Below are 10,625 nucleotides of genomic sequence, written 5' to 3'. Positions count from 1 at the left end.
TTATGTGGTGCTGAGGAATTGAACCCCGGGCCTCGAGCATGCGAGGCAAGTGCTCTACCACTGAGCCACTTTCCCAGCCCCTCCATGAGATTCTTATCTCCAATGAACCACCAGAAAACCAGAAGTGGTACTGTGGCTCAAGGGGTAGAGCACTTGCCTTGAGCAGAACAGCTGAGGGACAGCGCCCAGGCCCACAATTCAAGTCCCACAACCAAAAAAAAAAAAAGGAAAAAACAAGCAAACTAATGTTACTTTATGTCACTTTAAATGGGAGAATGTAAATTATACCCAATAAACTGTCAGAAAAGAGGGGATCAGCTGGAGCAAACACAGAAGCAGCCTCCATAATTGTAAAGTTTATGATGAATCGCCCCTGTAATGGAAGCTAATCAAATAGCTGAGCTTGGACAGAAAGTCTGCGAGAGTCTATCTCCAATTAATCAGGAAAGAAAGAAAGAAAGAGAGAGAGAGAGAGGAAGGAAGGAGAAGGAAGGAAGAAAGAAGGCAAGGAAGGGAAGGAAGGAAAGAAAGGAAGAGAGAGAGAGAGAGAGAAAGAGGGAGGAGGGAGGGAGGGAAAGAAGGAAGGAAAGAAGGAAGGAAAGAAAGGGGGTTGGAAGGGAGGAACAAACAAAACCTAGACTGTGTCTTTTAGGTCTAACTTCTACATGAGTGAAAATATATGATACTTTGATTCTGAGCTTGGCTTTTTTCACTCAGTACAATGTCTTCCAATTGCATCCACTTGTCTGGAAGTGAATAAATTTTGGTGCTGAAAATGAAGTCCCTTTTCTGAAAAATGTTTGGTGCTTTTCACCCAATTTTCCACCAGAGGGAGCATCATACCAAGAATTTCCTAGAAGGAAAAAAAAAAGACATCTGAAACTTTACCTGCAAGAACATTGGGTGTAGTGTGTATATGATTAAATGTAAAACCAAACAGCAATGCCCCCAACTAATCTAAAAGTAAACATCTATAAATTTTGTTTCTAAAAACTTAAAATTATAGAAGCATTTTTAATGGCAAATGCTCACATCATTCACTGTTTTAGTTTCATTTATTCATTTTGCAGGGAAGTATTGGGGTTTTTAACTCAGTACTTCATGCTTGCTAGATAGGAAGTCTACCATTTAAGCCATAGCCCTTTTGCTTCAGTTATTTTTTTCAGCTCATACCTGTAATCCTAGCTACTCTGGAGTCTGAGATCTGCTCATCACAGTTCAAAGCCAGCCTGAGCAGGAAAGTCCATGAGACTCATCACCAAATAAACCACCAAAAAGGCTAGAGTAGAGCTGTGGCTCAAAGTGACAGAGCACTAGCCTTGAGCAAAAGAGCTCAGAGATAGCACATGGGTCCTGAGTTCAAGACCCACAAAAAAAAAAAGCCTCACAGACTTTCCTTCCTAGGGTAGCTTCAAACCATAATCTTCAGATCTAAGCATCCTGAGTACTAGGATTACAGACACAAGCCACTAACACCTAGAGATCATATACTTTTCCCAAGCAAGTAAACTAGAAATATATGGAGACTTATGTACTTCTATGGTCTCTCTTAATACATGGAAGGTTATCAGCTAGTACAAGGTATAGAATATGATCAAAAAAATCAATTTCCTCCTAAGTAATCTTCTCAGTAAATGATCATGGGACAACTAAGTGGACACTTGGAAAAAGACAAAATTAGATCCATTCATCTGCCATACACACAAAGGAGGCCTAGTAGGCTGTGATGGTACCCACACACGTGTAATCCCAACTTTCAAGAGATTGGACACGAAGACCAGGGCCAGCCTGGGCTACACAGCAAGATACACCCTGTCTCAAAAACAGTTAATGTTAAATGAATCAGAGATTGAACTTAATGACTTAAACATAGATTACAGAAGAAAACATTTATGAATCCTTCGATCATGACCAATGTCAGAAAATAAAACTGTACCAGGCATGGTGGTCCTGGGTAGTACACACCTATAATCCTAGCACTTACCATATAGTGAGTTCAAGGCCAGACTAGGCTACACAGTGAGACCCTAACTCAAAGAAGAGGGAAGGAGGGATCTGTATAACTATTGTACTAATAATTGCTACTTCTATAAATATTAAATGTATTTGTGTTCCACAGGTAAATAAGCTTTTTAAAGTGCCAAGCATAGGAAAACACTTAACCAAGCCAGTGACCTATAAATTAAAATTGTTAGTGATGCTAGTCTATTCTTATAGGTTTGTGAACATGTGTTCTTAATTGTAACTTAGAGCTTGATGGCGCTGGTATAATACTATCAATCATAATTATTATCCTAATATCCTAAAATGCCGCCTACCATGGAAACAAGACTGACAATTGCTAAATCTTTTCTTTTCTAAATCTTAACTGTAGCTATTTTAATTTTTTATCTACAGTTTGTGTCTCAAAGGTACTCAGGACTCAAATTCATGGAAATGAACCCAGTACTTGTTTCTAAATTGGTACTATTCTTGCAAGAGATACTTTTAAACCAATACTGAAAATAGACAAGGAGACTAATGAAACCCATTGTTGTCTACAGCTCGAGTGTGTCAGATTCTAAGCTTATTGTACCTGGAAACATCTTATCATGAGAATTAGGTAACCTTTCAGCTGCGAAGCCATATCCCAATACTCACAGGACCTTTTCTAAATTCTTGAGATCTGGATGTTCAATCTCCACAAAAGGCATAGATCTCCCAACTAAAGGTAAAACTACCTAGGCCATATTGTAATTCCAGGGTAGTAACACTTGGCTCCTTAGAAAGAAAAGGGCTTCTTAAAAGTAGGGCCACCTCAAACCCGCACCAGTGACTCACCTCTGTAATCTTAACTAATCCTAGCTCTCATCTGTAATCAGGTAATCTCAGGAGACTGAGGTGTGTGGACCACAGTTTGAAGCTAGGCAGGGCAGAAAAGTCTGAGGCACTCTTATCGCCAATTATCCAGCAAAAATGCCAGACTGGTAGCTTATGTAGTAGAGTGCCAACCATGAGCAAAAATGCTAAGCCAGAAAATAAAGCTCTGAGTTCAAGTCCCAGTCCTGGCATCAAAATCAAATGGTCCACATCAAAGAAATGGCTCAACCTTCACTAGAAATGACTGGGTTCTATCAGATTTGAACCCCAGTCTTAGAGTAATAACAAACCCCTGTATAAGGCCCCCTAGGACCAGAACATAACACATAGAGTAAACTGAAAAACAATAAAAAGACTCTCAAACTTAAGGCTTTCTGGTATCTGCCCTAGCCATCAGGCAGGGCATGGTGGCAAAGGCTTCCTATTCAAGGTTCCCAAGTTCTTATTCAAAAGTGAGGAAAATTCCATACCCTATGTCCTACTTTTCAAAACTATTAGCTGCTGTCGTGTTTGGATTTGCATTTCAAAAATAAAACCTCTTTCTCTTTGGTTCTTACAATAGCAGCAGAAATAAATTTAGCAAGGACTAGAAAAATTATTTCTGAGTCATTAAAAGATTTAAAATCCTCCTCCATCTGGGAGGCACTCAGCACTAAAGTAAAACTTCTCTATAGAAGGTAGCTGTGATTTGATCGCTACCTCTAAAATAAGAGAACAGGTGGATCTAGTGTTTGGTGGACCGCAGATATGTGCCATGAATTAATCTGTAAACCCTACGTGTTTTATGATCCATAAAAATCCTATTTGTATCCATACCAGGAACACTTTTTACCTTTAAAGGATAGTTTTCACTAATTTCTCTTTGATCTCTCTTTTAGTAAGAGTAACTTGGTATCCCCTAGATCTGTTCATCTTCTGTCGATTATGGAAGCCTTCTAACTTCTCCTGCCAACTGAATTTCCCATGTCATTTCCTAAATTAGAGAGATAGGAAACTACTCTTCAGTTCTCTTTTCTAAGCAGGGCCAACAATTCATTTTCAGATCAGGAGTAGCAACAGGAGGCTGAACATTAACCCTCTGCACCCCTTTTAAGGTTAAAAGGAAGTAAAGTGGATGGAAGCAAGGAATGAGGTAGAATAAATAAGGAGTAAAAAAAAAAAAAACTACATTACTTCCAACAAATGACAAAAGGGCTGAGCTTAGAAAACTAGAAGTAAACTGAGAAAGCAGGTAAGCTTCCTCCTGATACCCCCATTTGGATGGCATGTTACAGAAACTGGACAATTCCTTTATCTAAATCCACCTTCTCCTTTGAAATAGTAAAAAGCTGCCAACACTCCATGAATGGATAGACACCAAAAGAATGAAAAGTCTGACAACCTGGGTATTGTATATACGTTCATCTGAACTAGGAAAGGGAAGGGGAACAACAAAATAGTGAGTCAAAGATTAAAGAGGGAACCTATGAAACACCGATACAAAACAACATGCTGGAAATGATCTGTACTACCTGGGGAGGATAGGGAAAGGAAAGAGGGAGAAAAATGAGGGAGGGATGGTACCAAGTCTGACAAGAACTATACTCACTACCTTACTTATGTAACTGGAACCCCTCTGTACAACACCCTGACAATAAAATTAAAATTAGAATTTTTTTAAAAAAGAATGAAAAGTACGTCTGGTAAAAAGAAGTCTTGAAAACTGATTTCTGGGTGGCCTCACCCACATAATCCATACAGAACTCCAGTCTAAGGATGAGATGGTAGTTGACATAGCTGTGTGTATTTACCAGGTCAGAAAGTGTAAAGGCTACAGACAGGAGCCTCCATTTGAATCTCTCCTCCCACTGTCTGCATGGGGGGAGCAAGCAAGCAGCTTGGGAGGGGGGGGATAGGGGAAGGGGGGACGCAACCCAAATCATTTGGGCGCAATCATTTGGGCGCAACCCAATGATAGGAGCTGTAGTAAAGCTCAGTGGTGAAGCACAGGCCCTGCACCAAATTTTAAAAAATTTATGCCGAGCACCAGTGGCTCACACATATGATCCTAGCTCCTCAGGAGGCTGATATCTAAGGATCACAGTTCAAAGCCAGCCTGGGCAGGAAAAGTCCGTGAGGCTCTGATCTCCAACTAACCACCAAAAAGCTAGAAGTGCAACTGTGGCTCAAGTGGTAGGGTGCTAGCCTTGAGGTGAAGAGCTCATCGACAATGCCCAGGCCCTGAGTTCAAGCCCAAGGACCAGCATGCACACACACACACAAAACTTGTATCATTTATCAAAGATAAAAAGCTATACTAAAACAGAAAAGCTATACAAAATAAGTTTAAACTCCCGGGGGGGGCGGGGGAGGAGGACACCAAAAATGTTACCAAAAAATAGACAGAAACACATACAGATAATTTTTTTAAGATATAAAATGACTTTTAAGCATATGAAAGGATCTCTAACTTCACTCAAGATAATTAAATGCAAATTAAAACCACACTAAAATTCAACTTCTCACATCCATTATATTAGCAAATATTCCAAAGCTTGAGAATACATATATACTCAAGCTGCAAACCTATGGGAAGGGACCACTCCCATACATTACTAGTGCTAATACAAAATGGTTCCCACATAGCCTGCCACACTGACTCAGAAATCCACTTCAACAGTACCAGAATACATACCAAAGAGTTAGTCATTACAGGAAGGTGCACAAAAGCAAACACTGGGAATTGCCTAAGTATCTATGAACAGAACTGGTACACACACAAGGTGAGCACTGGGCAGCAAAGAACATGAGAACATGCTGTGCGCTGACATGGGGTGATTCCAGAAGATAGTGAGTGAAGAAGCAAGAAAGGCAAATACAGCATGCCACTTTACCTGCTCCCCCCCCAACACCCATCATGGAGCTTGAACTCAGTCCCTGAGCTCTTTTGCTCAAGTCTAGCGCTCTATCACTTTAAGTCACAGTGCCACTTCCAGGTTTCTGGTGGTTAATTGAAGATAGTCTTACAGACTTTCCTGCCCAGGCTTACTTCCAAATGTGATTCTCAGATCTCAGCATCCTGAGTAGCTAGGGTTACAGGTGTGAGCCACAAGTGCTCAGCTTAGCATGCTACCTTTAATTACACATATATATGTATATGTATAAAATACAGTATACATACGTGCTTTTTTTTTTTTTTTTTGCCAGTCATGGGGCCTGAACTCTGGGTCTGGGCGCTGTCCCTCAGCTCTTCAGCTCAAGGCTAGCGCTCTACCACTGGAGTCACAGCGCCAATTCCGGCTTTTTCTGTTTATGTGGTGCTGAGGAATCGAACCCAGGGCCTCATGCTTGCAAGGCATGCACTCTACCGCTGAGCTACCTTCCCAGCCCTACATACATGCTTTTATATATGTGCTTATCCTGACTCCCACCCAAAAAATGACATCTAGGCTATTCTCTGAATGTTTATGTAACCCAAATTGTCTATTGAAACCCACTCCTCAAAATGCAAAAATATAAAGTGAAGCCTTTATGAATGGGACTAGCGCCCTTATACAAACAGCCCTGAAGACCTACCTGTCTCTCAAGCTCTGAATTCAAAACACACACACACACACACACACACACACACACACACACACACACAGTGAAGCAAATGAACTATGTGTTTCAAATGAGCAGCAATAACTACACAAAAGGGATAAAAGAATGCAAAATTAACACAGTACTTAAGTTTATAACTTCAGTTATAGAAAGGAAAATTGAAAAAAATTCTGAACTGTTTAAAATGGATTTGGGTTTTATTTGTTTTGTTTTTTTCAATAATGTGGGCAAACAATTCTAAACGATTTTAATGACAGAGTTGAGTAGAAACAAGCTGTTGAGGACCACAGCTCTCATTAAGACGACAACTGTGTAGCAGAGGAAGAAAGAACAATGAGGAGACATTCAAAAATCAAAGTGCTGGTGCTATGATTGCTAAAACATATACACATATGTACATTTGCGCCCTTGTGCGCGCGCACGCATGCACACACGCGCACACGCACACACACACACACCTTCATGATTCCAGCTTTGCTAGACAAGGCAGAAACTGAAAGCATCCTATCAGCCTTCCCATCTTGGTGTCAGCATTATTTTTCAATCCTTGGAGAATACTGATTTAAGGGTTGAGACAGGACACATGCAAGATGAATCTGAAACATGTTATATCAGCAAGTAGACCAGGGAAAAAGATGCCAAGACCCCAAGGCTCTGAGTTCAAATCCCAGTACAGCATAAAAAAAGAAAGAAATGTAGCTTCACTTAAAACTTCATTATAGTGGAGTGCATTTATGCTCAAATAAGCATTTCAAAATAGTTTGGGGGCTGGGAATGTGGTTCAGTGGTAGAGTGCTTGCATAGCATGCACGAAGCCCTGGGTTCAATTCCTCAATACCATATAAACACAAAATAGTTTGGTTTTAACCTTTTATCCTATAAACACCAACAGTCTACAGCTATACCACCCTGAACATGTGCTAATCTATAAGTATCAATAGAAACTGTGCCAACAGATTTGATTCACACAAACCCACTTTAGTGTCGTCTTTTTAATTCCTATCAAATGTTTCAATAATTTTCAGAAGTGTGAAGAAACTGCCTCAAATGACAGTGTGCATGAAGAGCAGTCAAAACCATAAGCATTAACTCACTGTTTTTATTCTTTTTTTCTAAAGATCAGCAGCAACCAAATGATAGACCCAGCTCTACAGAAGATTTTCAGTGAGTCTCAGAAATGGTAATATAGGCAGTGAAGACAAATCCAAGTGCAGGAAGAAGGGGATATTCCAAAAAAAAATGTCCACAGGCTGGTGCAGGAGGTTCACGCCTGTGATCCTAGCTACTCAAGAGGCTGAGATCTGAAGATCACAGTTCAGCTCCAGCAGAAAAGTTCCCATGAGACTCATCTCCAATTAACCATTCAAAAGCAAGAAGTTGAGCTGTGGCTCAAGTAGAGCACTAGCCTTGAGCACAAAGAGGCTCAGGGACAATGCCCAGGCCCAGAGTTGAAGCCCCACAACTGATTTAAAAAAAAAAGAACATCCACAACAAGTGTATAGAATTAACACCTGACAGCAGGTGGCTGGCTGGTCCTGCGTGCAGGGAAACTCAAGGTTCCTACTGGGAGCAAACTGGGCACTGGGTGCCAGAAAGAGCCATGGAGCTGTGGTGAGAGGAAGTGTGTACTGCTGAGTTCCACACACATCCTTAATCCCTGTTTCATGTCATTCTGTCCTTGAGCCTCTAAACAAGCACCAGGCTCAGAGCTCAGCTACAGCCCTTACTCAAACCTCCCTGCAAAAGGAAGAAACAAAAGGAATTACAACCCCCACTTCAAAGGAAAAATGCAAAGTCATTTCCATAATGTCCCTTCCAACCCACCTCATTATTGATTCATCCACATTATTTCATTCCAGATCCCGAGCATCTGATGAACTCATAAACCACTGCCCAAGAATCTGCAAAACCTGACTTCAGATCATCTCTCATGTTCTATCCTATGAGGTGATTTTGCCAGTCCTTTGACCTTCAGGATCTTCAGTTTTATAAGACCACAGCAGATCACTTGCACCTGTGCTAACATAATCACAAAACCAGCCACAAAGCCAAGTGATGTCTTTTATATGTTATTTGGACCAGGGAAGTGCTTGCTACTCTACAGTGGGTTAGAAAGACAATGGGAGAATTCTGCCTTTGACAAACTATTCATTCCAACATTACTGGTAACTCCATGTATTTAGAAGATTCATCTTATGCCTCAAGTCTTTCAGATTCCTGATCATTTCCACACTCTTTTTTACTCCTGACCTTAACCACTTTTGACATACACTAACCCATATTCAATAAATGAATGCAACTTTGACATGGACTCTCAGCACTTCAAATTTTCAACCTTCTGATCACCAATACTGCGTGGCTTTACTTTGTTTTGTTTTAGAAGTAGCAGAATTTGAACTCAAGGCCTTATGCTTCCTAGACAGACACTCTACAACCCCAGCCCTTTATGCTTTTAATTTTCAGATGCAGCCTTACACAGAGATCTTCCACTACTCCTACCTATGTCTTCCAAGTAGTGGGGTTGCAGGTACACATCACTATGCTCAGCTAACTGCTAAGTGAGGGGTCTTATTACCTTTATTGTCCAGACTGGCCTTGAACCTCAAACATCCCAATCTTTGCTTACAAGTAGCTGGAGATTACTGGTGTGAGCAACTATGCCCAGCCATACATTTTCTTGTGTGATCAACTAATAAGCAAGTGTGGGCTAGAATACACATGTTCAGTTGGTTTTGTATGGACTCTTAGCATTTGCTTATGCCTTCTTCTCATACACAGACATGTGCACTAATTTGCCCACTAGGTGAATATCTGTGGAAAGGGCCTGTCTCCCCCTTGCAGCTGTGGAACAGTCTGTGGCCTAAGCTCAGCCAATCACAGACACACACCAATGACTTTGAGGGGCAGTTAGAAGAACAGGTTAGCAAGGGCCTGACTCTCCAGCAGCCAACAGTTTACGAAAGCACAGCTACAGTGGAGCACAGAAAGCACAATATCCAAGTTCTGGTGGTGTGTGCTGCAGAATCCGGCATGAGCAGTTGAGAGCTGTGGCATTCTGTGGACCCCAGCTGTACTCGCCCTGTAGTACAGCTCTAACTTGGCTCCTGCCCATCCTTAGAGGCAGGTTTCTCCAGACCTTAAAGCAATGCTGAGAACAGAGGCCCCTATCCTTCTACAAAATTCCCTTTTTCCTTAGATCACCAGAATACTTGCAAAAATGAAAGAAGTAATGACATAGTATGGTGACTCAAGATTCACTGCTACTCATAAAAGGTGTGTGTACTTTTTTTTTCGAAAAACAATTCCACGTGTTTGTGACACAAGTTGTTCTGACAATTCAGTTACGAACTTGTCACTGCTTAGCACCAAACTTTTCTATCCCAAGTACTAAACTAACATAGAACTCTGATTTACTAGCAAGGTGGCCTATATGTTCTTCAATAATTAATACAGGTCTTAAGAAATGTAAGTTCTCCAATTTGGAATGCATTGAAACTCTGGATACACTCCTCGAAAACGGCCGTGCAGAATGAACAGCCATCCGCTCTCTGACCTGCCTGAGTGAGAAAAGCTGGGGCTTTCAGTATGAGAACTTCAAGGTGATCTCTCCTCAACCACAACAAACGCACCAGTACCGTTGCTTGAACTCAGGGTCCGAGTGCTGTACCTTAGCTTTTCACTCTATCATTCTATCACTTGAGCCACACCTCCACTTTCAGCTTTTTGAAGCTTACTGGGAAATCTGAGTCTCAGAGGACTTTCCTACCTGGATTGGCTTAGAACTGCAATCCTGGCGTCTCAGCCTTCTGAGTAGCTAGGATAATAGGCCACAGGCGCTTGGCAAAATTTGGGGGTCTTTATCACTGCCTCAGGAAGTGAGAGATAGAATTATTGTTTGGTACTTTAAACTGCAAGTGCAATACACGCCGTACTTATTTACTTATCTGCTGCTACCGGAGCTGGAGCTCCGGGCGCACAGCGGGCGCTCTACCATCGAACCGCACCTCCAGCCTCGGTGTCCTCACGCATAAACCCGGGACGGAGCGAGACCAGCTACCGCCGGGCTCCGTCCCTTCCTCGATGCCCACCCCGCAGGCCCAGGACCAACCCGCCCTCTGCGCTCGCACGACTGTCCGACACGAACGCGCGCCCGGGCTGCACGGGGCGGAGGTGTGGGCCGGCCC

This window comes from Dipodomys ordii, unplaced genomic scaffold (genome assembly GCF_000151885.1).
Source record: "Dipodomys ordii isolate 6190 unplaced genomic scaffold, Dord_2.0 Scaffold35, whole genome shotgun sequence".
Lineage (NCBI taxonomy): Eukaryota > Metazoa > Chordata > Mammalia > Rodentia > Heteromyidae > Dipodomys > Dipodomys ordii.
This window is presented reverse-complemented; position numbering follows the sequence as displayed.